At 41.3% G+C, this 27,281-nt stretch overlaps 1 protein-coding gene and 1 long non-coding RNA gene across 6 annotated transcripts in view; both read left to right on the top strand.

Annotated features, from left to right (window-relative positions):
- The window catches only part of LOC127007775 (arginine kinase), a 97,250-nt gene that overhangs the window by 45,503 nt on the left and 24,466 nt on the right, over positions 1-27,281 (top strand). The gene's annotated exons all lie outside the window — the stretch shown is intronic.
- On the top strand, positions 21,572-22,981 carry LOC127007776 (uncharacterized). Of its 3 annotated transcripts, XR_007760534.1 has the most exons (4): positions 21,572-21,748; positions 21,817-22,017; positions 22,085-22,463; positions 22,532-22,981. It is a non-coding gene; the product is annotated as an uncharacterized LOC127007776 (long non-coding RNA). The 3 variants fall into 3 exon arrangements; XR_007760535.1 differs by having other exon boundaries at positions 21,572-22,017; positions 22,085-22,285; positions 22,489-22,981; XR_007760533.1 differs by having other exon boundaries at positions 21,572-22,017.

Below are 27,281 nucleotides of genomic sequence, written 5' to 3'. Positions count from 1 at the left end.
TCTCTCTCTCTCTCTCTCTCTCGAACTTCCCCTCAGCCTCGAAAAAAAGACCCCCTGCGGCTCCCCTCTTTCTCCTCTTCCCCTTCTTCCTCTTCTTCCCCTTTCCTCTTCTCTCTTCCCCTTCAAGAACCCTCGAGGCGTAGGGTGACCTTGGTTCCTCTCTCCCTTCGCTCTCTCTTCCTCTCTCTCTCTTTCGACCGACTCCTCTCTCTCTCTCTCTCTCTCTCTCTCTCTCTCTCTCTCTCTCTCTCTCTCTCTCTCTCTCTCTCTCTCTCTCTCTCTCTCTCCATTCATTTCATCTAATTGCTGTCTTCCTTAGTCGCTTCTTATTGCATCCTTCCCTTCCCTTCTCCCTCCCTCTGTATTACCTCCTTCCTCCTCATTCATTCACCTTTCTTTCACATCATCATCTCTTTCCTTCGTCTCCTCTTCTTCTCTCATCTATAATCTTCCTTTTCCTTCCTTCCTTTTTATTTCTTCATCATCTTTTATACCCTTCTCCCTCCCTCTCCATTACCTCCTTCCTCCTCATTCATCCATCTTGCCTTTCTTTCACATCATCATCTCTTTCCTTCGTCTCCTCCTCTTCTCTCATCTATAATCTTCCTTTTCCTTCCTTCCTCTTTATTTCTTTATCATCTATAACTTCCATTCACTACCTTTTACTTCTCTCTGCTTCTTTTTTCCTCCCTGTCACCTCCTTCCTTTTCTTCTCTTTCCTCCACCTCCTTCTCCTCCTCTTGACCATTCTTCCTATCAGTCATAATCTTCTTCCCAATCTCTTTAATTAAATTTTGTTTCTACGCCTCCCCATCCCCCCTTCACCCTCTCCTCCTCTTCCTCCTCCTCCTTTCACCTCGTTCCTATCTTTCCCTTCTCCCAATCCCTTCTTCGTCCATCCATGCCATCTCTTTCTAGTTGTTTATTCCTTTTCCTTTATCTTCTCTCCTTTGTCCACTTTCTCGTTTATATAATCTTCATTTCTCTTCTTTCTCTTCACCCTGGCTTTCGTTTCTATGTATAAAATCTTTCTTTACTTGTTTATTTCCTCTCCTTTATCTCCTCCTCTCCTTTCTCCCCTGTTTCATATACATTCTTCCTTTTTTTCTCCTTTCTCTATCATCTACATCATCTTCTGCTTCTTCCCTCTCCTCTTATTTCCTCCTATCTCCTCTTTCATTTATATTATTTCTCCCTTTCTTTTCTTTCCTGCTTCTCCGTCTTTCTTGTTTACTAATGTTCCTTGCTATTTCATTATTTTTTCATCCCTATCTTTTTTTCTTGCTCTTTCATCTTTCTTTCTTGTCTTTCCTTCTTTCTCTTTCATCCTTCTCTCCACTTCTCCTTCCTCTTGTCCATCCACTTAATCAACACTTTTTGACCACATGTCCCTTTCTCTCCTTTCTCTATCATCTACACCATCTTCCTCTGTTTCTTCCCTCTCCTCTTATCTTCTCTCTCCTTTCTTTTCTTTCCTGCTTCTCCGTCTTTCTTGTTTACTGATGTTCCTTGCTATTTAATTATTTTTTTCTCCCTATTTTTCTTTCTTGCTCTCATCTTTCTCTCTTTCTTTCTCTTTCATCCTTCTCTCCACCTCTCCTTCCTCTTGTCCATCCACTTAATCTACACATTTTGACCACATGTCCCCTCCATCACTTTTTCCTCTCCTCCTCCACACACTTTTCCCCCTCGCGCAGGTAAATCTTCAGGGCGTCAGGTGTAAGGGGACCCGGCCGTCACACCTGTCGACCCCTCCCTAACACCTGTGATGAAGAGGAGGGAGGGAGGGAGAGGTGTGCAAGAGGGTGAAGGAAAGGATATTGCGTTTTTGTATTGGGTGATGATGATGATGGTGATGATTGTTGTTGTTGTTGTTGTTGTTGATGATGTGTCTACTACTACTACTACTACTACTAAATTGAAAAATAATAAAGTATTCAGTCAAAGCACTATTGGTACACACACACACACACACACACACACACACACACACACACATGCACGTACAAAGGGGGGGGGGGGGGGGGAGGGGGGGTGCCACAGGGGACAGGCAAGGTCAATCTTATTCCCAGACACCTCTTCTTCCTCACTCCTCCTCCTCCTCCTCCTCCTCCTCTTCTCTATTTACACTCTTCGCTTCAGTGTGGGAACGGAAGAATAGGTCGAAAGGGAAGAAGACACTGGGAAAGAAGAGGATGGGAAGACGTGAGGGAATGATTTGTGTGGAGGAGGAGGAGGAGGAGGAGGAGGAGGAGGGGGTGGAGGAGGAGGAGAAGGAGTAGACTGTCATTTTCACTGCCAAGGTCTAGGGCTTAGCATCCATTTCCTTGGCACCGAATATACCCTGTCCTCCTCCTCCTCCTCCTCCTCTTCCTCCTTCTCTTCTTCTATTCCTCCCCCTTTTTCCTTCCTATCCCTTCACTTCTTTCCTTCATCGTTTCTGTCCTCATCCGCCACTCCCTCTTGTTCCCTCTCCTCTTTCTTTCTTTCCATCTATCCTTCCTTATTCATCTCTCTCTCTCTCTCTCTCTCTCTCTCTCTCTCTCTCTCTCTCTCTCTCTCTCTCTCTCTCTCTCTCAAATGTCGCCTTATCGCATTTGTTTGCTTATTTTAGTTTATTTCATGTCAACAACAACGATGATTTGGGAAAATAACACACACACACACACACATGGAGGAAAGTCAGACGTATAAGCAAACAGCAGAGAGAGAGAGAGAGAGAGAGAGAGAGAGAGAGAGAGAGAGAGAGAGAGAGAGAGGAGACAGGGAAGGGAAGTTAAAATTGGACCTCTGCCAGCTACCACCTCACACAACACACTCTCTCTCTCTCTCTCTCTCTCTCTCTCTCTCTCTCTCTCTCTAATGGGGCGCTGTAGTCAGTCACGTCATGGCACCATTATCTTGTCTACTTTTTTCTTTTATTTCTTTATCATCGTTCGTAGTAATGTCTGGTAATGCCCTTCAATGTACTGAGAGAGGGAGGGAAGGGGAGTGAAAGGGGAAGAAGGGGAGGAGAGAAAAGGGGAATGGCAAATGTGGAGATGAAGAAGGGAGGAAGGAATATGAGGAGAGAAGGAATGAGAATGTAGAAGGGATGAAAGAAAAGGGGACGAAGGGGAGAAGAGAGAGAGAGAACGAGAAATGAGAGGGGGAAGAAGGGGAGAACAGAGAGAGAACGAGAAATGAGAAAAGGGAAGAAGGAAGAATAAGGGGCGAATGTGGGGAGAGGGAATGACAGAGAATGTAGAAGGGAAGAAAGGAGAAAAAGGAGTAAGGGGAGGAATGTGGGGAGAAGGAATGACAGAGAATGCAGAAAGGAAGAAGGCAATAAAAGATAACAAGGGAAAGAGAAGGGAAGGGGGAATGTGAAGGGGAAGAAGGGAGAAAACTGAATTAGAAAGGGGAGAGAAGGAATAAAGAGAATACAGAAGAGATGAAGGAGAGAAAATGAGAAGGGAAGGGAAATGAGGGAAAGAAAAGGAATGGGGAATAAAGAAAAGAGGAGGGAAGGGAAAGAAAGGAAAAAAGAGAAGGAAAGAGAAGGGATGGAAAGAAAGGAAGGAGGGAAAGAAGGAAGATGGCTTTAAGAATGAAAGGAAAGAAGGGAGAGGGAATGGAAGGAAACACAGAAGGGAGGAAGGGAAGTAGAGGATGAAGGGATGGGGAGAGGTGGAGAAAGGAAGAAGGGGATGAATGGAGGAGGAAGAGAAGATAGGAAGAGATGTGATTTAAGAGCCGAGAGAAGGGAGGAAGAGAGGAGGATAGTAAAAGGAAGAAGAGGGTGAGAAAGGGAAGAAGAGGATGAATAAGAAGAGAGAAGAGAAGGGAAAAGGAAGGAAAGCAAAGAGGAATAAGAGAAGGAAAATAAGGACAAATGAGATAGAAAAAAATAAATGAATCAAAGAAAACTGAAGAAATGAAGACTGGAAGGGAAAGGAAGGAAAAGTAAAAGTAAAAGAAAGTATGCACAGAACGAAGATTAAAAATACAAGATTAAAAAAAGAGGGAATAGATAAAGAAAATAAATAAAGAGATGAATGGGAAATAATATCAGAATGGAAGAGAGGACGAGAGGACAAGAAGAGGAGAAAGAGGACACGAAATTTGAGACGAAGAAGGGAAGAGGGAGAGAGGGGGGAAGAGGAGGTAGGTGATAGAAGGGAGAGGTAAGGATTAGGGTAAGGATTTGGGCAGGACAGGATGGTTAAAGGAAAGAATGTGCTTGAAGGCTCACCCCATGTCTCTCTCTCTCTCTCTCTCTCTCTCTCTCTCTCAACAAGGTCAGTGACAACCCTCAAATATGTGTGGCTTGCCGATGTCAGATAACTTTGTAACTCCCCTCTCTCTCTCTCTCTCTCTCTCTCTCTCTCTCTCTCTCTCTCTCTCTCTCTCTCTCTCTCTTCGTGTGTGTGTTTGTAACGTGGCTAAAAATAGAATGCAATGTGATGGAGGTAGATAGTAAAGTCTCTCTCTCTCTCTCTCTCTCTCTCTCTCTCTCTCTCTCTCTGTAACGTAAATTAAAATGGAAGGTGGAAGGCATAGAAAAAAAGGAAATTGGGGGAATCAAGTCTATTTTTGTCAATTTTAGAAAAAAAATGAGAAAAACTTAGTTGGGTCTAGGACAGAGAGGCGTTGGTAAATTTAAGGGGGGGGACGAGCAAGGAGGAAAAAGTTGGAATTCTTGTTGTTGGAAACTTGGATTATTTGCTAGTACCATAATAAGTGCGTGGGCTATTATGCAAGGGGGGCATGGAGAAGACCCATTCCTAGAGAGAGCGTGGTAGTAAAATAATCAAAGAACTACTGGTCTATAAGAGTGTGAGGTTATGGGAAGTGAAGAGAATGAAAGGATAAAATGTCAGGGGAAAAAATTGGAAGGCGAAGAGTAGAATAAAGAAGAGGAATGAGGCGTTAGAGATGGGAGAGGTGGAGAAAGGAAGAAGAGGATGAATGGAGGAGGAGGAAGAGAAGATAAGAAGAGACGTGATTTAAGAGCCGAGAGAAGGGAGGAAGAGAGGAGGATAGTAAATGGAAGTAGGGGGTGAGAAAGGGAAGGAGAGGATGAATAAGAAGCGGGGAAGGGAAGGGAAGAGGAAGGAAAGCAAAGAGGAGTAAGAGAAGGAAAAAAAGGACAAATGAGATAGATAAAAAAAATAGATGGATCGAAGAAAACTGAAGAAATGAAGACTTAAAGGAATGGAAGGATAAGGAAAAGCAAAAGAAAGTATACGTAAGAGAACGATGGGCGATGAGATGTTATTGCTACTCCTCCTCCTCCCCTTCCTCCTCCTACTACTACTACTACGATGGGAGGTGTAGGGAATAGGGGGAGGAATGGGTGTAAGGGACTGATAGGTAAATGATAATATCTGGGATGTAGTGTGGTAGCCAATATAAAAGAGTGCAAGAACCGCTAACATTAAGAACTGGATCAGCAAAAAAAAAAAAAATAAATAAATAAAAAAAAAAATAAAAAAAATCCTGACATGGGAAACATAAGAAAACAAACCTAATCATAGCATATCAGGAGCAGCAGAAGCAGAAGCAGGAACAACAACAGCAGTATATATAGGAACAAGTTTGTATGACAGTGCACCAGTCCATTAGCTCAAAAAGGGACCGCCGGCTTGGTGGCTTGGTGACTGACTGACTGACTGACTGGTCGACTGGTTATGTAATCTTTCACTGTGGCCTTGGTGTTTTGACAGAAGGCTCGTGATGTTAGTGTGTGTGTGTGTTTGTGTGTGTGTGTGTGACAGGGTGCATTTTAAAGTGGTGGTGTCTGTTCAGTGTGTGTGGGGGAGGAGGGATTGAAGGGGTAGTGGCGGGGTGTGTTTTGGTGCAGAAGGGAGGGTGTGTTGCATTGTGCTGTGCTGTCAGAGGTGGGAGGGAGGGACAGGGCGTGAGAGGTGGGAGGAAGGTACAGGCCATGGCGATAACAGCTGATAACGCCTTGATATAGTGTGTTGGCGTGACCATGATAGGTGGATGCACTGAAATTGATTGAATGGATGATATTGTTCCTGAGAAAACGTGATAATGATAAAACAGCGGCAGGGACAATGGTAGATATAATGATAGTACGGTGGTAGTAGTAGTAGTAGTAGTAGTAGTAGTAGGAGGAGGAGTAGTAGTAATAACAAAATAAAAAAATAGTAACATGAAAGCTAATTCGATAAACAACAATATAAATAATAACAACAACAGGAGTATGAAGAACAGGAATATGAGGAAAAGAACAACAATGACGGGTAATAACAATAGCAATAACAACAATAACAAGAGTATGAAGAACAGGAATAAGAAGAAAAGAACAACAATGAGGGGTAATAACAATAGCAATAACAACAATAACAAGAGTATGAAGAACAGGAATAAGAAGAAAAGAACAACAATGACGGGTAATAACAATAGCAATAACAATGACAACAATAATAACAACACCAAACGGACAGAAATAGGAAAGGATGGGGAAAGAAGGGAAGACATAAGAAGGTTACTCCCACCTCGGTACTCTTCGTTAGTTTCCCTTTAAAAATCAGTCCAGTTTTAGATCCGTCCGAGCAAGAGAGGAAGGGGGGGAGTGGGGGGGGGGGGGGATTTTCTACTTGATCTATAGACAGTGTAGGTGTTGGATATATAGATTATTTTATATGTCGAAGGTTGATCTCCTCCCACCACTTGACTTTTATCCTTATTTTCTTACCTAACACCTCTGCCATCACCTCCTCCTCCTCCTCGTCTTTCTTTCACACTGTCTTGATTTACTTTTCTTTCTTACTTTTCTGTTATTCTTATCCTCAAAACCCCAACCACCACCATCACTGTCAACCCTCTCCTTGTCCTCCTACCCTCAAAACCTCATTCATGGTATCCACTTCCTTTCTGCCTTTCCTATCATCCTTACCCTCAACTAAAACCCCTAACATCACCTCCTCGTTCTCTTCCTTCTCCTCCTTCCACAATCTTAATTTTGATATCCTCTCCTCTGCCTTCCTTTGTCCTTTCTTTTTATCCTTGCCTCTTACTAAAACCCATTCCATCACTAGTATTATCACCATGACCACCTCCTCCTCCTCCTTTTTCTCATTCCACAATCGCAGTCTTGATCTCTCTTCTTTCTTATTACTGTTTTCTTCCTACCAGCGCCACCAACGTCACCACCACCAACAACAACAACAGCAGCGACTCCTCCTCCTTTCACATAGTCACAACAGCTTTAACACTGCACCATACCCACCATTTTCTACTCCTCTCCCTTCCTCATGCTTCTCTTTTCCTTCCTCTTCTTCCTTCACGAGTAGCATATCACACCCAACATTTCTACTCCTTTCCCTTCCTTCTGCTTCCTCTTCTTCTTCCGAGTGTAGCATATCACATCCACCATTTCTACTTCTTTCCCTTCCTTCTGCTTCCTCTTCTTCTTCCGAGTGTAGCATATCACACCCAGCATTTCTACTCCTTTCCCTTCCTTCTGCTTCCTCTTCTTCTTCCGAGTGTAGCATATCACATCCAACATTTCTACTCCTTTCCCTTCCTTCTGCTTCCTCTTCTTCTTCCGAGTGTAGCATATCACACCCAACATTTCTACTCCTTTCCCTTCCTCTTGCTTCTCTTCTGCTTCTCCCTTTTCGTTCAACAGTAGCATATCACATCCAACATTTCTACTCCTTTCCTTTCCTCTTGCTTCTCCTCTTCTGCATCTTCCCTTTCTTCCAAGAGTAGCATTGCAGTACCAAAGCCTTCTTAGATTTGAGAAGGCAGTATTAGCTTCGCCCTCATCCTCTTTCCTTTACTCAGCTCTAGTTTTTTTTTCCTCACAGCATGTCCACAAAGACCCTCCACTTCCTTATTCTCCACTTCTGTCTTTCTCCTCCTTCTCCTTCTTCTGTTGCAAGCATCCCACCTTCTCTACTACCTCTCTCTTCTCCTCACAGCTTCCACAAATTCCTAACAAGCCATCTTTTCCACATTCTCAATCACTCCTCTTTCCTTTCCTTCCAAAGATCTTCCACTTCCTTTTTCTCCTCTCAATCACCTCCACTTGTCTCTCTCTCTCCTTCTTCTTTATCTCTCAAGCATTCCACTTTCCACAAATTCCTTATTAGCCATCTTTTCCACAATTACAACCTCTCCTCTTTCCTCTCCTTCCAAAGATCTTCCACTTCCTTTTTCTCCTCTCAGTCACCTCCACTTGTATGTCTCTTTCCTTCTCCTTCTTTATCTCTCAAGCATTCCACCTTCCACAGCTTCCACAAATACCTTAATCGCCATCTTTTCCACATTCTCAGTCGTGACTTCCACCTCCACAAATTATACCCTATCTTCCACTTTACACATACCTCTTCCCCTTCCACAGCCTTATCCTCAGTCTCTTCTTCCTCTTCCTCATCCTCCTTACTACTCCACACATTTCTCCACTTTTCTGCCTTTTCACTTGTATCTCACATTCCACCATCCCTTCCACATCCGCCCACGACCACTCCACTTTAACTTTTCCTCCATATTCTCCCCCACAACCACCACCACTTCCAAAACTCCTCTAACTTCCACCATTTTTTTCCACATTCTCTTCTCCACTTCAAGAACCTCACCATTTCCCTCTTCCTTCCACCTTCCTTTCCACATTCCCTCCTATGTCTCCTTGCCTCCCCTCCTCCACATCATATCCACAATTACCCATTCCTTCCCTCTTCCACATCCTATTACCACCACCACCACCACCATCACTCCACCTTTGTCTCCCATCCTCCACCCCCTTCATTACCTCTTCTTCCACCCTCCACTTCCACCTTCACCATTCCCACTCCACCACCACCATCATTACCTCATTCTCCACACTTGTCTCCCTTCGTCCACCCCCTTTATTACCCCCTCTTCCACATCCCTCACCCCATTCCACCACCACCACCTCCACCTCCACCCCTCTCCACTTGGCGGCATGTATGTGTGTGTGTGTGGGTGTGGGTGTGTGTGTACTCTTTACCCTTGACCCCCCACCCCACCCCCACCCAGCTTGGCACGGCACGAAGGGTTGGGTCAGGAGGATCAATACAGCCGGGTGGAGCGCCTTGTCGGGTGGGGTGGGGGGTGGGGGGGGTCAAGGGGGGCGGGGACGTAATGGAGGTCACAAGGAAGGGTTATTACGTTAGGTGGGTCATGGTGTTTGTTTGTTTGCTTGTGGGGGTGTTAGGGGGTGAGTGAGGGGTGTAAGGGGGTGAGGGGGAGGGTTAATATGGGGGTGTTTGGTTTTGGTTGTTTTTCCTTTGTTTGGTTGTTGATTGTTTGGTTGACTGTATTTTTGTTTTCATTATTTTGTTTACTTCTTTATTAATTTTTTATTTTTGTCGTGTTTTTATTGTTTGTGGGTTTTCTTTTTTTGGTTGATTGTTTGTTTTTTTCGTTTCTTATATATTTGTTTTGTTTATTTACTTATTCAGTTTTTTATTTGGTTGTTTTTGTTGTCTTATTTTTGGTTTGGTTTCGTTGTTTAGTTGACAGCTTTTTTTCATATTTGCTCAATCTATTTACTTATTCATGTACTTAATTGCTGATGTTATTGTTGCTGTTGTTGTTTTAGAGACTGGCTGCACTTTGTTGTTCTCTTTATCTCTAAATATCTATCTATCTATCTCTTTGTTCGCGTAACATTTTATTTTTTAAGCCGTGTGTGTCTGCCTTTCAAGAACGAGTCTGTTTGTCCGTCTGTCTTTTCTATTCAGCCCGTGTCCGTGTTTTTGTTCCTTAGAATCGACGACCTACTCTTTCCTTTCTACACCTGGTTGTCGAGTCTGATCCTTTGTCCTCTCTCTCTCTCTCTCTCTCTCTCTCTCTCTCTCTCTCTCTCTCTCTCTCTGTCTGTCTGTCTGTCTGTCCGGTCGTCTTTTTCCTCCTCTGCGTGTGTGTGTGTGTGTGTGTTGGCATGCCCATCCACACGTTCGCCTTTTAATCAGTCAGTCAGGAAGGCAGTTCATTAGTCAGTCATTCAGTCAATCAGTCAGTTAAGTCAATCATTCAATCATTCGTCTCTCCCCAGCATCTCTACAGTTAATTAAAAGTCAGATGATTAAAATGTTTGTCAGTAAGATAATAATAATAAGCCAGTCATCTTTATTTAATCATTACCTTCACTTTATAGGAGCGGCGAGTAGCGGGCTTTTTTTTTTGTACTCTTTTTATTGCCCTTGAGCCGTGTCCTCTGATGTAAAAAAAAAAAAAAAAAAAAAAAACCTACTTCCTCTTCTTACTCTCGACTTCCTCTATTTTCCTTCCCTTTTCTCACCTTTTTTTCCGATATTTTTGATCCATTCCGTTAACTTTCCTATCACACTTGTATTTCCTTCTTTTCCTCTTCTTCCTTTTCTCTTTCCTTCTCTTCATTTTTTTTTTAATTCTTTCTCTTCCTTTTCTTATTCCTTCTTTTCCTTTTCTCTTTTCTTCTCTTTTTTATCTCCTTCTCCTTCTCTTTCCTTCTCCTTTTCTCATTCTTTCTCTTCCTTTTCTCTTCCTTTTCTCATTCCTTCTTTTCCTTTTCTATTTTCCTCTTTTTCTCTTTCCTTCTCTTCCTTTTTCTCAATCTTTCTCTTCCTTTTCTCATTCTTTCTTTTCCTTTTCTCTTTTCTTCTTTGTCTTTCCTTCTCTTCCTTTTCTCATTCTTTCTCTTTCTTTTCTCATTCTTTCTTTTCCTTTTCTTCTCTTTTTTCTCTCCTTTTCCTCATTTTTCCTTCTCCTTTTCTCATTCTTTCTCTCCCTTTTCTCATTCCTTCTTTTCCTTTTCTCTTTTCTTCTTTTTCTTTTTCCTTCTCTTCCTTTCCTCTTCTATCTCTCCCTCTTTCCGTCAACACTTCACCTTCCTTCCACATTTCATTCCACCTTCTCTTCCTCGCCTCATCCACTCACACACCTAATCATCTCCCGCTCCCTCCTCCTCCACCACATTCCACATTCCCCGTTATAGACATAGAGGGTTACACGACTCTCTCTCTCTCTCTCTCTCTCTCTCTCTCTCTCTCTCTCTCTCTCTCTCTCTCTCTCTCTCTCTCTCTCTCTCTCTCTGTAACAAGGCGCTGAGTGCTAACCACGTGACAAACACAAACAAAGAAGGTATCTGACGAGAGATGAGGAAGATGGTGCTGAGAGGCGAGGTGGAGGAGGAGGGTGGAAGATGGGTGGAGGAGGTGGAAGATGGACAAGGATGGTAAAAGACAAGGAAGACGATGCTTAGAGAAGATAGGAAAGAGGAGAATGGACGAGGAGGAGGGTGGAACAAGAGGGGAAGATAAGGTGGAAGATGGAGGTTGTGGAAGGTGGAAAGGGATGAAGGGACGAGAAAGATGGGGATGACGATGTTTGGAGGAGATGAAGAGAAAGAGGAGGGGGATGGAAAAGGAAGTTGGTTGAAAAGGAATTGAATGGAGGAAGAGGAAGAGGAAAAGCAAGCGTACAGAAGAGGAAGAGGAGGAGAGAAGATGAAGGAAGGAAATGGAGGAAATGGAAATGGAAGGAAATGGAGGATGTAAGGAAGGAGACAGAATATGGAAATGGAAAATGGAAAATGGAAAATATGGAAATGGAAATGGAAAATGGAAAATATGGAAATGGGAATGGAAATGGAAGGAAATGGAGGATGTATGGAAGGAGGCAATATGGAAGGAGGAGAATGGAAAGACGTCAAGGATGGAAGAGGTTGATCAAACAAAGATGGAGGCAAAGAGGAACGAAAGAGATGGATAGAGTGAGAAGTTGAAGATGGGAAAGATGGTAGGTGGATGAAAAGATGTGGATGCGGAAGGGGCTTAAAGGATAATGTGGATGAAAGAGATGGATGAAGTGAGAAGTTGCAGATTGGAAAGATGTTAGGTGGATGAAAAGACGTGGAATGTGGAAGGGGTTTAAAGAATAATAATGATGAAAGAGATGGATGAAGCGAAAACATAAGGATGGGAGAGATGTTATGTGGAAAGAGATCTGGATGTGGAGGCTGGAAAGAGATGTGGGGAGTGGAAAGAGATGTGGAAGGTGGAAGAGGTTTTTAGGAGACAAGGAAAACGGAAATATGAGTGATTTGTTGATGCATAAAACGAGAAGAGGAAGGGGAATAGAAGGATGACTCATGGAGAGAGAGAGAGAGAGAGAGAGAGAGAGAGAGAGAGAGAGAGAGAGAGAGAGAGAGATGAGGGGGGTCAGGAACATGCAAGCAGAGGCAGGAAAAAAGATTAAAAGAGAAGTGAATTTACAGGCGGCTGAGTTCTATTTTTGAAAACAGGAAGAAGACAAGATACGAGAAAAGAAAAGAAGAAAAAAAAAGGCAAACAGGAAATGGTGCAAATGAAAAGGGAGAAAAGTTAAGCGGGACGGAATGTGAGAAGGGAAGTAGATGGAATAAGAGAAAAGCAAGATAATAAAGAAGGGGACGAGAAAAAAGGGAACGAAAAAAAGGGGATGAAAAAAAGGGAAAGGGACGAAAAGAAAAAAGAAGGGAACGAAAAGAAAAAAAGAAGGGGACGAAAAATATATGCAGATGAAAGGGGGAAAAAAGGTTGGATGAAACGTTATGAAAAACCTAGATGGAGAAAAAGAAAGGGAAGAAAGGGAAAAAGAAGAAGGGAAGTGGGATGGATAGGAGAAGGATATTTAACGGAATGAAACAAAAATATAGGAAAGAGAAGAGGGGAGGAAAGGGAAAGAAAGTAGAGAGAGGGGAGGAGAGAATATTATACAGAAGGAATGGAAAAGAATAGATGAAGATAAAAAGGAAAAGGAAAGGAGAGGAAATGAAGAGGAAAGAAACGGGAAGAAAGGAAAAGGAAAGGGAGAAGAGGAGGAGGGCAAAGGACAGAAGGAAAGGAAGAGAAGAGGAGAGTGGGAGGAAAGGAAGGAGAGAGAAGGATAGGAATGGAGAGAAAAAGAAGGAAAGTAATGAGAAAGGTAGGAGTTGTAGAGTAACGAAAGATTGTACAAGGGGAGAGAAAGGGGAGCAAAGGAAAAGGGAAAGGGTGAGAAAGAAGGAATATGAAATGACAATAGGAAAGGAAGGCAGGAAGAAGAGAGAAGGATGATAAGAAAGGAAAATGGAGGAAAGTAAATACGGAAGAGGAGAGAAAAAACAGAAAACTAAGTAAAGGGGAGAGAGGAAAGAGAAGGAAAGGAAAGGAAAGGGAGAAAGGAGGAGAGGAAGGGAGAGAGGAGGAAAGCAAATTGGAGAAGGAAGAGGATGACAGGGGCAAAATTATGTTATGGGGAAAGTGCCAATACGAGAGAGAGAGAGAGAGAGAGAGAGAGAGAGAGAGAGAGAGAGAGAGAGAGAGAGAGAGAGAGAGAGAGAGAGAGAGAGAGAGAGAGAGAGAGAGAGAGAGAGAATGGTCAGGTGTTTGCAGGTGTATCCCGAGATTTGTGGGCCAGATTAAAGCAGTTTGTTTGTTTGTTGTTGTTGTTTGTTTCATACGTTTTTGTTTTTCATTATTTTTTGAAAGGACTAAAAATGGGATAGAGTAAGTTCATTTTTCCCTTTTTCTTCTTTTTCTTCTTCTTTGTTGTTTGTTTCATAGGTTTTTTGTTTTTCATTATTTTTTTATAAGACTAAAAATGGGATAAAGTAAGTTCATTTTTCCCTTTTTTCTTCTTTCTCTTCTATCTTCCATTCTTGTTTCTTCTTTTTCTTCTTCTTCTTCTTTGTTTGTCTCATAGGTCTTTGGTTTTTCATTATTTTTGATAGGACTAAGAATAGGTTGATGCCAGTTCTCTTTCCCTTTCCCTTCTTCTTCTTCTCGTTCCTCCACCTCCTCCTCCTCCTCCTCCTCCTCCCCGTACAAACTTTTGCATGTTTCATAGCTTCAATTTGTCATGATATTCGCCATAAAGTCTCGAAATGAGGTTTGCCGCTCAAGGAGGCTAAAGTTCCTCGTCCTCGTCCTCCTCCTCCTCCTCCTTTTTTTGCCTTTCCCTCCTATATTATATTTCTTCTTACTGTAACTCTTACTTACGTTACTTCTCTTCTTCTTCCTTCAATTATATTTTCTATCACTTTCTCCTCTTCTTCAATTACATCGTCTATTACTTTTTCTTCATTCACATCTTCTATTCCTTCTTTCAAGTGCTTTTTCTTCACTTATTTTCCTTGTTACTTTTTCGTTTACTTGTATTACTTCCCCTTCAATTCTTTCTCTCCAGTTACTACATATTTTTTTCCTCTCCTGCTTTCTTCTTCTTCTACATACTCGTCCTTTCTGTTCTTATTCCTACGCCCCGTCAATGTAAACAAGGTAACTCATTCACATTCTTTTCCTCCTCTATTTTCTTCTTCTTCAACTCCTCCTTTCCATTCTTACTCTTAGGCTCCGTCAACGTAAGCAAGGCAACCCATTCACATTCTTTTCTTCTTCTGTCTTCTTCTTCAACTCCTTTCCATTCTTATTCTTATGCTGCGTCAACGTAACCAAGGCAACTCAACTCTCATTCTTTTCTTCGTCTATAATCTTCTTCTGTAACTCCTCCTTTCACCGTAACCAAGGCAACTCACAATCGTTTCTTCTATTTTCTTCTTCTTCAACAACTCCTTTCTATTCTTATTCCTAGCCCCGTCACCGTAACCAAGGCAACTCACTCACTATGCGGAAGTCGTGTTGTTATCATCTCCGGGGGAATAAATAGACGCAGCGACCCACGTCAGGAACCGAATCAGGACGCCAATCAGGCAAGAGAAAAATACATAGACGTCCGTGTTATTATCTCGAGGTCCTGACAAGAAATAGTTCCTCGAGGACAGTTGTAGGAGTTAATTTGCCCGGTGGTCACTTTTGTTATGATCTCTATTGTCTTCTTCAGGTTTGCATTTATTTTTCGTCCTATTATAGTATTGCGTCTGCCATTATTTTTTTTCACTTTCTTTTCTTCTTTTTTGTTATTTCCTATTTTCTCACGTTATTTCTTTTTTCTTCGTCATATTTCATCCTAATACGTATTGCATCTGCCATTACTTTTTCACTTTTTTCTTCTTCTTTTTGTCATTTCCTATTTTCTCACATGTCATTTCTTATTCTTCGTCATTTTCTTTGTGCCATTTTTTCTTTGTCTTCCCTTTTCGTCGTTTTTTTTTTCGCCTTCGTCATTTCCTTCTTGCCATTTTTTCTTTGTCTTCCATTTTCTTCGTTTTTTTTTTCGTCTTCGTCATTTCATTCATGCCATTTTTTATTTATTTTCCATTTTCTTCGTTTTTTTGTCTTCGTCATTTCCTTCATGCCATTTTTTCTTTGTTTTCCATTTTCTTCGTTTTTTTTCGTCTTCGTCATTTCCTTCATGCCATTTTTTATTTGTTTTCCCTTTTCTTCGTTTTTTTTCGTCTTCGTCATTTCCTTCATGTTGTTTTTCCATCTTAGTCATTTTCTTCACGATTGTTTTGTTTTTTTCCGTCTTCTTTACCTTCTTCTTCTACCTCAACTTCTTAATCTTCTATCCCAACTTCCCTTCCTTTAACTATAACAAATATGGGAAGGGACTGCTTGCCTCATTCGTTTTTATCACTTGTCCTCCTTCCTTCCCTCTGGTGTGTGTGTGTGTGTGTGTGTGTGTGTGTGTGTGTGTGTGTGTGTGTGTGCCGTTTTGGTTTAACATACACAAGGGTTCGCTCTGTTGCATACATAGATGTTAATTAGTATTTCGTGTGGCACTGCATGACACACACACACACACACACACACACACACACACACACACACACACAGAGAGAGAGAGAGAGAGAGAGAGAGAGAGAGAGAGAGAGAGAGAGAGAGAGAGAGAGAGAGAGAGAGAGAGAGAGAGAGAACAGTCAACCTCTCGTACAGTTTAGATAAATAAAATAAAATGTAACGAACACTCAGACCTCTTGATGTGAAGAGGGAAGGAGGAGGAGGAGGAGGAGAAGGAGGAGGAGGAGGAGGAGGAGGAGGAGGAGGAGGGAGGTGAAGCAGGAAACCTCATATCAAAGGTTTATGGAGAAATTCATGATAAAGTGAAGCCATTACACATCCAGAAATTAGAAGGTGGAGGAGGAGGAGGAGGAGGAGGAGGAGGAGGAGGAGGAGGAGGAGGAGGAGGAGGAGGAAAAAGTGGAGGAAAAGGAAAGGAAAAACGAGAGGAATATGAAGAGTAAAAAAAAGAACGAAAAGGGGGAGAATAAAGAGGATGAAGAGGTAGAGAAATAGAAAAAAATAAAGGGGAGGAAATACAAAAAACGGAAAATGACAAGATGATATAAAAAGAGAAGGAAGAAAATTATAAAACTTAAGGAAGAGGAAGTAAGTTAGGAAGAAAAGATGAACCGTAATGAGGAAAAAAAATGAAAGAAATAATAATAAAAAAAAAAATACAGCGAAGATACCACTCATAACCTTCCCCTCCCTTTCTTCCCCCACTTCCCTCCATCATACAAAGCCCCCTCCCCACTAGCCCACCACCTCACCTCACCCCCCATCCCTCATAATTAATACCCCCCCCCTCTCGCCCCAAGTTCCTGAGCCTGAAGCACTTAACCAAATGACCACCAGGGGGAATGAAGCGTCTTGAAAGAAAATAACAAAAGAAAACTTGAAGAAAATGAGAAAAAATAGGATGATGGCGTATTAACTTCTCCTCCTTCTCCTCTTTCTTGTCTTATATATTTTTTTCTCATTTTTCTTCTTTTCCTCTTCCGTTCATGCCTCTCGTCTTTCTCCCCTCTTTTTTTATATTAAAGTGCCTCTTCCTCTTCCTCTTAACCCCACATTCTCCTCTCTATCCTTCTGCGATTCCTCCTCTTCTTTTTCTCTTTCATCTCCTCCTTTTCCTCTTCCCCTTTTATCTTCTCTTCGACTCCCTCCCTTTTCTTAGAACATTAAAGTGCCCTTTCCTCCTCCTCCTCCTTCTACTACTACTACTACTACTACTACTACTACTACTACTATCACTACCATTTCTACTTCTACTACTACTGCTACTCTTCCTTCTCCTCCTCCTCCTCCTTGCGTTGTGCTCAGTGGCATGGTGGATTTTGGCACCGTCGGAGGAACACCTGCTATTGGCACCTGGAGGAGGAGGAGGAGAAGGAGGAGGAGGAAGAGGAGGAGGAAGAGGAGAAGGAAGAGGAGGAGGAGGAAGAGGAGGAGGAGGAGGGTATCAGAGAAGAGTTCGCTGCACTTGTTTTTATATTAGTACTAGGAAGAGAGAGAGAGAGAGAGAGAGAGAGAGAGAGAGAGAGAGAGAGAGAGAGAGAGAGAGAGAGAGAGAGATGAAACATAAACGCTCGGAGGAAATGTGTTAAGAATCAAGACAAAGAATGGACCTGACATGTATACGAGAGAAGAAAAGGTAAGAAAATGTATTAACGTCACGAGAAAGAGAAAAATGAAACCAAGATAGAGAAGGAAAGAAAAAGGAACATAGGAGAATTTATGAATAGGAGGAAGGAGGAAGAATAGGAAAAAGAATAAGACGAGGAAGAAGAAAACAAGAAAACTAAAAAAAAAGAAGATAAAGTAGGAAAGAAAAAGGAACAGAAGGGATTATATAAATAGAAGGAAGGAGGAAGAAGAGGAAGAATGAGAAGACGAGGAAGAAGAAAAACAAAGAGGGAACATAAGGGGAAACAAGAAGAGGAGGAGGAAACTAAAGAGCAACTAAAAAGAAAACTAAGATAAAGAAGGAAATAAAGAAGGAACATAAGGGAATATATGAATAGAAGGAAGGAGAAAGAACTGGACGAGGAAGAAGAAAACAAGAAGAGAAAGTATGCAAAGAAAGGAGGTGGAAGACAAAAGAAAGGAAAGCAGAATAAGAGGGGAAAAACTGAGATAAAGAAGGAAATAGTAAAGAAGGAAAATAAGGAAATATATGAATAGAAGGAAGGAGAAAGAACAGAACGAGAAAGAAAACAAGAAGAGAAAGTATGCAATGGAAGGAGGTGGAAGACAAAAGAAAGGAAAGCAGAATAAGAGGGGAAATTAGTGGAGAAGGAAGAAGAAATAGAAGAGAAGGAGGAGGAAGCAGCAGAAGCAGAGGAAGAAGAGAAGGGTTGTATTACTGCAGACCACCACCGCCAGAAGCGTTTTTACCACGAGAGCCCGGGGAACCACAGCGCTGTTTTCTTTCTAAATGTAAACAGCTAGAACACCACGAAGAGAGAGAGAGAGAGAGAGAGAGAGAGAGAGAGAGAGAGAGAGAGAGAATGATGCGGATTTTACTGTGGCCACTGACAAAAAACACCCCAACCACTCCCACCACCACAATTGTTGCCAGCTCGGGGTCTCTGATAAGGAAGAGCTACGTGGCCGCCGCGAGTGTCAGGTGACGCTAACAGAACACCAGCAGGCAGGCTACCCGGGGCACACGACAGCCGCAGCGTAATGACAGGCACGCCCAGAGCCACCTAGCGGACGGACTGCGTAATGAGTTGTGCTAATCGCTGGATGCTAAGCAGGTTCAGGGAGTGTGTTGGTAGGTTCAGAGTGTGGGGTGATTGGATGTGATGGAATGGTTTTGTAATGAACTCTGCATAAAAAAGGGGTGTTTGATGGTTTGAAAGGGATATATACTATTTAGAAAAGGATGTATGCTATCTAGTAACGTTCGTGTTTTGTTTGGAAATGAGCATATAATTATAAAAAAAAAAAAAAAAAAAAAAGGATCCATACTATAGCTCAGAAACGGGTTTGTGATTCGTTATAACTGACTCGATACTGCTTAGAAATTGTCGTATTGTATGATTCTTCAGAATGGATTTGTGCCTAAGGAGAATTACTGTTGAAAACGAGAATTACTGTTAAAAAAGAGAATTACTGTTGAAAACGAGAATTACTGTTGAAAACGAGAATTATTGTTGAAAACGAGAATTACTGATGAAAAAGAGAATTACTGTTGAAAAAGAGAATTACTGTTGAAAAAGAGAATTAGGCTACTGTTGAAAAAGCGATGCATGATACCTTGAAATGAGAGTATACAGTTACTTGTCAAGGGATAACGTCTAACACTGGGGGTTAATACTTAAAGGAATATATAAAATTACTTACAAAGGATCATACAATCATAACGAAAGGCAGATACTTACAATTCGACGTACTCAGTTACAAATGAAGACCGATGAATAAAAGGGCATCCTACTAACAGAGACCTGGACAATTATTAACAAGGGGATAATTACAATCAGAGCCCAGCATTGACAAAGGGATAAAGTACAATCAGAGCGCAGTATTTAAAAAAGGATAATGTACAATTAGAGCGCATTATTTAAAAAAGGATAATATAGAATCAGAGCGCAGTATTTACAAAGGGATAATGTACAATCAGAGCGCATTGTATACTCAGAACGGCACGCATACAATCACAGAGACAAGACGTTCAATCACACTGCGGGAAGATAAGCCGGATAATGCTGCTCCTTGTCGTAATTGAAACTAAAAAGATCAAGATAAGCTCGACTCTTAATTTTTTTAGGGTGCGTTTTATGCTTATCAAGAAGGGATTAGGGGCGTTACGGAACAGGATCTGGTGTGAAGCGGACAAGGTGAAGGTGTTTTTTTTTTTTTTTATAACGAATGATACGGTAAGACTTGACTCATCTTGGCGGCTTAGGAGAAAGGTTAGAGTGGAATATTTGTTTGTTTGTTTTTTCCAAGTGACGTCACCATACTCAGGGGAAGGAAAAGGTAAAAATGAAAGTTTTTTTTTCTATAGATAATAAAAATGATAGTGGAATCTTTTTTTCTTTTTCTAGTGACGTCAACATACTCAGGTGGATGAAAAGGTGGAAAAAAAGAAAAGAATGGGATTTTTTTTCATAGGCTTGTATGATAATGGGATACAGAAGTGATGGTGGAATCAGTTTTTTGTTTGTTTGTTGGTTTGCTTTTTTCCCAGTGACGTCAATATACTCAAGTGGATGAAAACGTGGAAAAAAAGAAAGGATGGGATTTTTTTTCATAGGCTTGTATGATAATGGGATACAGAAGCGATGGTGGAATCAGTTTTTTGTTTGTTTGTTGGTTTTTTTTTCCCAGTGACGTCAATATACTCAGGTGGATGAAAAGGTGAAAAAAAAAAAGAAAGAAGGGAAAGTTTTTTTTTCATAGGCTTGTATAATAATAGTGGGATACAAAAGGGATAGTGGAATCAGATACTATTTATTTTTATAGCGACGTCAGCACACTCAGAGGAACGGAATAAGAAAAAGTGGTAGAAAAGAATGAATGGAAAGTGTATAGCCTATTTTTCTTCTTTTCAGGTTCATAAGATCACGATAGAGGTATAAAGGTTACGATAGAGTGGCACCATTTTGTTTTCAGGTTCATAAGATCACGATAGAGGTATACAGGTTACGATAGAGTGGTACCATTTTGTTTTCAGGTTCATAAGATCACGATAGAGGTATAAAGGTTACGATAGAGTGGTACCATTTTTTTGTTTTGTTTGTTTGTTTGTTTGTTTTCCATTGACGTCAGCATACTCAGTTGAAGTAAAAAATGTAAGAGAGGAGAGAACTTTTTTTCCATAATAATAACGAAAGTGGAATCTTTTTTTTCTAGTGACGTCAGCTCTCAGGGGAATGAAAAGGCGAAAAAAAAAGGAGGGGAAGTTTTTTTTTTTTTTTTTTGTCGCCGGCTTATATGATAACATTAGTGAGATACAAAAGCGATGGTGGAATCAGTTTTTTCATAATGACGTCAGCACACTCAGAGGAAGGAAAAGAGGAGGAAAAAAGAATGAAGGGGGACTTTTTTTTCTTCTTCTCAGGTTCATATGAGCGAAGGTAAAGATGGATAGGATAGAAAGGAGGAGGATAGTATCAATAAATGTAGATAGTGGATAGATAGAGGATATATATAATTCCTTTCTGGTTAATGATGATAAAAAACACTGGAAGGTAGAGGATTTTTTTACAGCACTGGAAGCAGCGCAAGGATAAAGAAAAGAAACTGAAAAAAGGAAATGAAAAAAAAGATAAAAAGCCCGTTATGTCGCTGCTCCAGAAAATGCGATTACTTGCTTCTTCAGATTCTTCATGCCAACTTTGAGAAGAAAAAATGTAAAAAAAAGTAATAATAGTAAAGGCACTAAGTGGATTAAATAACACTTCCTACAATCATTGATAAGAAAAAAAGAAAAAAGAAAAATAATAGCAAAGGCACTAAGTGGATTAAATAACACTTCCTACAATTATTGAGAAGAAAAAAATAAAAAATAAAAATAATAGCAAAGGCACTAAGTGGATTAAATAACACTTCCTACAATTATTGAGAAGAAAAAAATAAAAAATAAAAATAATAGCAAAGGCACTAAGTGAATTAAATAACACTTCCTACAATTATTGAGAAGAAAAAAATAAAAAATAAAAATAATAGCAAAGGCACTAAGTGGATTACATAACACTTCCTACAAACATCTAACACTATCGTTGAGAGAAATAGCATCACCCTGACAACCAGCACAAGAAACGGTAGGAACGAGTTTCGATCTGACGTTTGCTGACGTTCATAATGGTGGACCACAAGCCTGCCTTTACGTCAGAACCACGAAGGTATAAAGAAAGTGGGTTACATAATACTAAAGGAGGAGGAGGAGGAGGAGGAGGAGGCAAGGTATATTCTGTGCCAGGACACCTAAGTTGTTGGGGTAACGACAGCTTGCGTAATACCAGAAAAGGAGGAGGCAAGGTTTATTATATGCCAGGACAGCGAGGTTATTCAGTGGCTTGCATAATATTAGTAGAGGGAAGGCAAGCTTTATTACATGCCAGGACAGCGAGGTTATTCAGTGGCTTGCATAATATTAGTAGAGAGGAAGGCAAGCTTTATTACATGCCAGGACAGCGAGGTTATTCAGTGGCTTGCATAATATTAGTAGAGGGAAGGCAAGCTTTATTACATGCCAGGACAGCGAGGTTATTCAGTGGCTTGCATAATATTAGTAGAGGGAAGGCAAGCTTTATTACATGCCAGGACAGCGAGGTTATTCAGTGGCTTGCATAATATTAGTAGAGGGAAGGCAAGCTTTATTACATGCCAGGACAGCGAGGTTATTCAGTGTCTTGCATAATATTAGTAGAGGGAAGGCAAGCTTTATTACATGCCAGGACAGCGAGGTTATTCAGTGGCTTGCATAATATTAGTAGAGGGAAGGCAAGCTTTATTACATGCCAGGACAGCGAGGTTATTCAGTGGCTTGCATAATATTAGTAGAGGGAAGGCAAGCTTTATTACATGCCAGGACAGCGAGGTTATTCAGTGGCTTGCATAATATTAGTAGAGGGAAGGCAAGCTTTATTACATGCCAGGACAGCGAGGTTATTCAGTGGCTTGCATAATATTAGTAGAGGGGAAGGCAAGCTTTATTACATGCCAGGACAGCGAGGTTATTCAGTGGCTTGCATAATATTAGTAGAGGGGAAGGCAAGCTTTATTACATGCCAGGACAGCGAGGTTATTCAGTGGCTTGCATAATATTAGTAGAGGGAAGGCAAGGTTTATTACATGCCAGGACAGCGAGGTTATTCAGTGGCTTGCATAATATTAGTAGAGAGGAAGGCAAGCTTTATTACATGCCAGGACAGCGAGGTTATTCAGTGGCTTGCATAATATTAGTAGAGGGAAGGCAAGCTTTATTACATGCCAGGACAGCGAGGTTATTCAGTGGCTTGCATAATATTAGTAGAGGGGAAGGCAAGCTTTACTACATGCCAGGACAGCGAGGTTATTCAGTGGCTTGCATAATATTAGTAGAGAGGAAGGCAAGCTTTACTACATGCCGGAACAGCAAAGGTATGAAGGCAGGGGCTTGAATAATACTAGTAAAGGAGGATTCCGAGTTATATAATAGTGGAGGGACGAGCTCACCTTTGTCAGGAAAACTAAATTAGAAAGCGAGCGGCTGGTATTTCAATAACAATAGTAGGATACAAGCTTACTATCATATCCCTCCACTCATTGCCACTTTTCTAAACTTTTATAGGGGCAGTGATTTGCAGACTTTTAATTTTTTTTTTCCCTTGAGGTGCTTCTGAGGTGCTTCCTTTGCTGGAAAAAAAAAAATCAGAATAGCAACATCAAAGAGTTAGTGGGTTGTATAACAGTGGGTAAACAGGCTTACCTTTGTCAGGAAAACTAATTTGACAAAGCTAGCGGACTGTATGATACCAACAAGAGTGGAATACAAGCTTACTAGTGAGTCAGAACAGCACCGTTTTTAATAGTGGAGAGACTCGCTTACTTTTATCAGGAAAACCATATTACAAAGCTATCGGATTGTATGATACGCGCAATACTGGGGTAGAATCTCACTCCTATGGTTGGTATTATAAGACTCTTTCGCTTCTAACATCAGCTATTTCTAAAGGCCAAAGAGGGGGTCAGTCGGGTTCTAATGTGTGTTTCTTTAGGTTGCACGGTACAGAAGAAGGGTCAAGCTAACACCAGGGTCATAAAACTACTCCTGGAAATGCCCACAACTCCTACGAAAGCCTTGTCAAATATATGTTCTTGGAGGGCGAAATGTCTTATAACTCGACCCTATGTCAGAACATCAACGTGACAGAAGCAGCGGATTGAATATGTTGTGTAACCCTTCCACGGTGAGGCAATAATCATGACAGCTGCGAGAGGCGATGTAATGCATGGATTCGCTTCACTTTGACGTCCGGTGACAGCTGGGAAATGTGGGTCAGATCTTTTTTATGCCAAATTAAATGAATTGACAAATGCGGGTGGCCGGCGTGATGCGCTTAACCAATTATTTGATGAGGATGCTGAAACTAATGAGCCCTGACAGATTGAAGTGGAAGAAAATGATGCATCGATTAGGCGGGAAAGAGGATGATGAATGATTGGAGAGGAAGGGGGTGATGAATTGATTGGAGAGGAAGATGATGATGCACTAATTAGGGAGGAAGGGGGTGATGAATTGATTCGGGAGGAAGGTGATGAATTGATTGGAGAGGAGATGATGCACTGATTAGGGAGGAAGGGGGTGATGAATTGATTGGAGAGGAAGAAGATGATGCATTGATTAGGGAGGAAGGGGGTGATGAATTGACTGGAAAGGAAAGGATGATGAAATGATTGAAAAGGAAGGAGTGCTGCATGAATGGGGAGGAAGGGATGATAGAGTGACTGGAGAAGAAGGGCGTGATGCATAGATTGGACAGGAAGGGATGATACATAATTGGAGAGGAAGGGGATGATTTATGATTTGGAAGGAAGGGATGATAGAGTGATTGTGGAGAAATGGATGGTGCATGGACTGGAGAAGAAGAAGGTGATACATGATTAGAGGGAAAGGGGTGATACATGATTAGAGGGAAGGGTAGGTAGAGTGCAGGATTGGACAGGAAAGTCACAATAATAATGATGCACTAATTGGACGATGACGGATGCAGGGAGGATTAACAAGGCAGGTGAGGGACGAGAAATTAACTTGGCGTGTTGGGTGATGTGATGCGCTATAAAGTAATTGGACAACGAGTTAGTGAACCGATATATGATTACAGGAAGTGGGATCAGTTGATTTGCCTGTAACCTAACATTCATTTTGGTGATTCTCATATTACTGTGTTAATTCAGTAAATGATCGGACAGTTTGATCAAAGTGTAAAGATCTCTACAGTTTACGAGCATAGTTGAGAAAGGGAGTGTTGAGTGCGTTTAACATTTGCTTCCGGGACAGACACTAGTATTATACGAGGGTCAAACAAAATGATACTGTCAGTTTTTTTTATGGACTGAAAGAGTTGTGGCCAGCTGTGAGAGAGTTTCTGACTTGGTCCAACAATTAATGTCACTGAAGCCAACAACAGCAAAACAGTAAATAAATAGATAAATAAAACAAAATAAATGAACCATAAGAAAACTGGGACGTTTTTATTTGACTTTCTAGGAACCTAAGAATTGAGATACCTATAACAACCTCCAAAAATTAAGAAGAAAACTGACGGACACCGATACAATGATACAATACATAATGGATACACTAACCCCACCCCCCCCCCGAACACACCCACCCACACCCACACCCACACCCACACACACTAAGGGAAAGAAGGACACTTGAAGGAGGGGAGAGGAAGATTATTTTTACAAGGGTGCAGCTGGGACTGAATTCTTGAATCAACTTGGGATGTGGAGCGCTCCTTTTTTTCCCTTTGCACAAACTTAGTCAGGTTCAAGGCCAGGTGCAGGGAGGACAAAGAAGAGAGAAAAAGAATAAGAGAAAGAAGAGGAGGAGGACGAGGAGCAGGAAGAACAAAAAGAAGAAAAAGAAAACGTAAGAGGATAATAATGAGGTAAAAAATGCAAAGATATCACAGAAAGGAGAAAGGAAGGAAGGAAGAAAATAAAAAAAAGGTGGATTAATAGAAAGAGAAATAGGGAAACGGGAAAAAGAAAAGACGAACAAGAAAGCCAGAAATAGAACCCCCCATTCATAAACTAAAGATAATGGTATGATGGAAAGAAGGAAAAGAGGATAAGAAATAATAAAAAGAGGAAGAAGAAAACGAGAAAGATGAGGAAGACGAACGAGAAAGAAAGGTAAAGAAGGAAAAAAGATAAGGAATAATAAAGAGAAAAAAACGGGGAAAGAAGGAGAAAAGAAAGCCAAAACAGAAAAGGAATAGTAGGAACACGAAGAAGAAAACAGAAAGGAAGAAAAGAGGAACAATAAAGAAAAAAATAAAGAAATAAACATCCCATTCATAAACCTCAAGATAAGGAATAATAGAACGGGGAAAGAAAAAAGGAGAAAAGAAAACCAAAACAGAAAAGGAATAGTAGAAAAACGAAGAAGAAAACAGAGAGGAAGAAAAGACAAATAAAGAAAAAATTAAGAAATAAACATCCCATTCATAAACCTCAAGATAAGGAATAAAAAAACTGGGAAAGAAACAAAGGAGAAAAAGCCAAAACAGAAAAAGAATAGTAGAAAAACGAAGAAGAAAACAGAGAGGAAGAAAAGACAAATAAAGAAAAAATTAAGAAATAAACATCCCATTCATAAACCTCAAGATAATGGCGTGATGGGTATCGTAACAATCACAACACACATAACTTTCCTAATGGCTTACTAATGTCCTCCTAATGACTGCGATAGTTAAACATGTGTATCCTCTTCCTCACGCTTGGCTTAATGAATGAATGGCGACACACAAACCACTCCATTATTATGCGAGACACTTCTTTAATTTACCCCCTGAAGCACCCCTCCCGGAAAGGTTCAAAGGGAGAAAGAGAGAGAGACAGAGAATATACATTGCTCCCTTGTTTGTTTGTTAGTTTAGCATCTTGAGGTTGTATAGTATCAGGAAAAGCAAGATTAATGTGGGGAGAATGAGTGTGACAGGTGTGTTGTATAATATGGCTTTGAACAGGTAAATAAATTAGGTAAAGCAGGTAAAAGGTGTGCGACGAATGTGTGTAGTTGATGATAATGAGTGTGACAGGTGTGTTGCATAATGAAGCTTTGAACAGGTGAAAAAGAAATAGGTAAAATAAAAAAAGACCGGTTAAAATTCTCTTATATTCTTACCAGCACCACCACCACTACTACTACTACTACTACTACTACTACAGGGGTAATCTTGACCTTGGGAGCAGTAAGGTGAATGATGTAGGAGTAAAATTCGACAATTGGTGTTCGCGTGTGTAACTTGGGCATGGGTTGAGGGGATGGATAGATAGGGAGGGGGCAAGGTGTGTGTGTGTGTGGGGGGGGGGGGGGGAAACTGGTAACATTATAGGTGGTGGTGGAGGAGGAGGAGGAGGAGGAGGGAGATGAAGCAGGGCGTGGAGGAATAAGAGGAGGAGCAGCCCTACGGTATTTGGGCAGGAGGAGGAGGAGGAGGAGGAGGAGGAAAGTGTTGTTGGCAAGCGGAGGACTTAGGTCGGCGGACACACACACACACACACACACACACACACACACACACACACATATGCAAAACTGCCCCCTGCCTCCATCTTTCCTCCGGCGGTATACTATTATGCTGCCCTCCTCCTCCTCCTCCTCTTCCCTTCAGTGTTTCCTTTCACCCTCCTTCCCTCCTCCTCCTCCTCTACAGTGTTTTCTCTCTCTCTCTCTCCCTTCCTTCTCATCACTGTTTTCCTCCTTCCCTCCCTTCACCCTCCCTTACCCGTCAATGCTTTCCTTCTCTCTCTCTCTCTCTCTCTCTCTCTCTCTCTCTCTCTCTCTCTCTCTCTCTCTCTCTCTCTCCTTCGGTGCTATCTTTCTCCCTTTTTCCTCCTTCAACTCCTCCTCCTCTTCTTGTTTTTCTTCTCCCTCCTTCCCTTCCT

This window comes from Eriocheir sinensis, chromosome 36 (assembly GCF_024679095.1).
Source record: "Eriocheir sinensis breed Jianghai 21 chromosome 36, ASM2467909v1, whole genome shotgun sequence".
NCBI classification, from domain to species: domain Eukaryota; kingdom Metazoa; phylum Arthropoda; class Malacostraca; order Decapoda; family Varunidae; genus Eriocheir; species Eriocheir sinensis.
Note: the sequence above shows the minus strand (reverse complement) of the source record. Positions and strands in the feature narration are given on the sequence as shown.